This window comes from Benincasa hispida, chromosome 4, assembly GCF_027475165.1.
Source record: "Benincasa hispida cultivar pf3 chromosome 4, pf3_genome.v1.1, whole genome shotgun sequence".
Lineage (NCBI taxonomy): Eukaryota > Viridiplantae > Streptophyta > Magnoliopsida > Cucurbitales > Cucurbitaceae > Benincasa > Benincasa hispida.
Genome location: NC_143481.1, coordinates 67,443,433 through 67,446,997, shown reverse-complemented (window position 1 = coordinate 67,446,997; position 3,565 = coordinate 67,443,433). Strand labels below are relative to the sequence as shown.

General features: G+C 31.6%; 1 pseudogene; it reads right to left on the bottom strand.

The window, feature by feature from the left end:
• Window positions 1-539: 539 nt before the first annotated feature.
• LOC150036907 (uncharacterized) lies at window positions 540-1,589 on the bottom strand (annotated as a pseudogene).
• Window positions 1,590-3,565: the final 1,976 nt, after the last annotated feature.

The following is a 3,565-nucleotide window of genomic DNA, read 5'->3' as shown; positions in this document are numbered from 1 at the left end:
GCAAGCCAACAATATTTGTCTTCCACCTATGAATTCACTGAACTCAAACCTGAAATATAACAATAGACAGAACAATATACTCTACCACAAAACTATATACAAAGTTACCTACAATGAAACACAATTCTATAATAATTTATCCACAAACAAGAATTAATATTTCCAATCCATTCTATAAGTACTCATCAAATATGAAATAAACTCACTAACCAACATTTGTATATCGATAACATACTTTTATAGAACTTATAACCACCTCTATAATATTAATAATCATTTCTTTCATTCACAAATATCAATTAGTACTTCCATGAATACTTATACCAAATAACCCATAAACAAAAAAATTATATATAAATCTTCCAATAAATAGATCATGGTTAGATAACAATTCGTCTATCCACAAACCAACAATTAGTATTTCGGATTCATTCTAATCTTGCATATTTTACTCAAAACTCGTCAAGATTCTTTCTAAGCTAGCATTTACATTCTATTGAGACAAAAGAAGAAGAAGAAGAAGTACATCCTTACACAAATCAGCCAATAAAACTTGTCCATTTGGTTCGAATTACGTCAATCTCTCCTTGGGTATATGCATTTTTTGTATTGAACTACAAAAAGAAGAAAAAAAAAAGATAAACTCAACATAAGTTTACATTATTTATTAAATTAAAGCTACTATATAAAAAATAAATAATTTATGTACGGGGCTAGTAATGGGAGTAGTAGGATTATGCACTATTTCGTGTATATATTTGCACATAGTACCCGCATCCTACATAATCTAATTGATGGGGGCACTGCATATAAAGAAGTTGAAAACAATTATTCTTATGTTCGAATGAACATAAATTGTTAAAAAAAAATTAATGCAAATTTACCTTTACATTTTGGAGAAGACCGATGGTGTTGGAGATCGTGCTTGGCTTACCATGTTTTCAATCCACTAAATAGTTTGAAAACATTAGTTAAACATAAGTACTTCAATTAAGAGCTAAGAAAGTTCAATCACTTACATATTTTTAACTCCATGAAAATCCTCTTGAACCTTACTTCGAATAGAGTTCAAAACATAAACACAATTTTATTATAGATTGATTACAATCAATATCCAATGATAACTATAATAAGCAACAATTTTGAAATATTAGTATGCGTATAATGCAAATTAAAAATAACTAAAGAACTTATATTTACTTACCTTGTGCTATATGGAATAAGAACTAATTGGTCCAAATTAGTCAATTCTAGTTGGTTGACTAAATTTTTGGATTGAATATCTTGAGACTTCACATGTGGCAATATTTTTGATTGATCAATTATAAAAAACTTCTTCATAATATCACGACCACATTCATCCCAAAGATACCTAAACAAAGTAAAAGTTATTATTTAAACATGAAACAAAATATACATGAGTGAATCTAGATGAGTAATATTTATGCAATGTATGTCAAAATACACATGTAACCTATTTCAACCATATTACAATATTGGATTAGATCATCGCAGCCTAAATAAACAAATTTGTCTCTTCCAAATATATGCTCGTTCAAATTGATACGAATCATGTCTACATCGTTCATGTTGTGCATGACATGTCTGTTCAAGAGTTTGATGGTACCATTGGTGTCCATATATTTGGAGGAGTGGCCAAAGCTCTTAATTGTTGAATGGTCCTACCATAACCAAAGTTACAAAAATTCAAAGTATGATAGGGCATCTTTGGGATGTTTTAATAAGCCACCTGTTTCTTTTTTTTAGCATGCTACGTCAATAAACTTGATGTTTCTTTACTTTGAAACATTCTTTCACATCTTGGAATTGGGGAGAAATATCACATGAATTTTGCTGGGATATTCTTAGCCTTTTCCTTTAAATTTTTATGAAGCTTCCATCTTGACGTACCACAAATGGGACATATATTTTCATTAGAGAGTTCTTTTTTAAACAAGCAATAATTGTTGCTACATGCATAAATCTTCTCGTACTTCATTCCAAGAGTACCCAACATCTTTTTTACTTCATAAGTAGAAGAAATTGGAATTTCATTAGGACTAGGTAATATGTCATGAATTAATTCCAATAACTCAGTGAAACTCTTATCGCTCCATCCAAATTTAGCTTTCAAATTATATAACTTTACCAATGTAAATGTTTTGGTAAAAGTTTTTACAATTTAGGTACAATGGTTTTTTCGCATCATCTAATAATTCTTTAAATTATCAGATTTTTCATTAAAATAGTTGTATGTAGCCTCAAACATTCCAATTATGTCATCAACATCAACATCATCCTCATCAACTTTGTCTCTTTCACTAGTAGACACATTTTCATTGTTTCTCTTAATCGGTAATGATTCACCGTGAAAAATCCATGTCTGATAACTTTGATCTATACCATTAAAAAATAAGTGATCTCTTATTGTGTTCACATTTAGAATCTTTGAATTCACACACTTCAAACATGGACAACTCATGACATTCGTATATTTGAATATTGTAGACCATTTTTAATAAATATCTCAACCCCTAAACCCTACGCAGCTGACATTCTATTCATTTTCATCCATGATTGTAAAATATACAACTTAATCTACAGAAAAGACAAACAATAACAAGGGGAAATTATGTAATCGTAAGCTTGTAAATTTAGCCATAATCAATAATAAGACCTAAAACATTAACAAATTGGTTCTGATATATACTTGAACCACACCAACAAGACATCAACCAAGTACATGTTTTTGAACTAATTTCATTCAATCATTAACAAATTTCAAGAAGCTTAATCATTGGAACAAAACATAAAATTAATGAAATAACACTTGAACCACACCAATCAAGCTTAATCAACCAAGTAAGACCAAATTAGTTTATATATAATTGAAAGAAAAGGATTTTGATATACACTCAAACCACACCAAGCAAGACTACCAACCAATTATATATCCTTCAACTAGGGTTGGCAAAATTCCCCGCGGGGAATCCCCGATTTGACCGGAGATGGGGTCAAATCGGAAATTTTTTTGGGGCAGGGACGGGGATGGTATCCTCGCCCCGACCCCGACCCCGATTTTATATAGTTATATTTTTAATATTTTATAAATATATAAAATAACTTATTTATATGTACGTTTATAATGTATACTATAGACTTATAGTGTTGTAAGCCTAATATTGAATATATAAATTCTAAATCTAAGCCCAAAAGTCAAACCCCCATGGAATTAGTAGGGGAATCCCCACGGAAAAATGGGGAATGGGGCCCCACGGGGACCCATTTCCCCGACGGAGAATCCCCGCCCCCGCCCAAGCCTTCAAATGGCAGGGATGGGGGCGGAGATGGGGGGAATTTCCCACACGGGGCCAGGGACGGGGGACCCTCCCCCGCCCCGCCTCAGTCCTGTTGCCAACCCTACCTTCAACTAATTTAATTCCAACATTTCAAAATTTCAAGAAGCTTAATCATTGGAACAAAACATAAAATTAATAAAATAACACTTGAACCACACTAATCAAACTTAATCAACCAAGTAAGACCAAATTAGTTTATATATAAT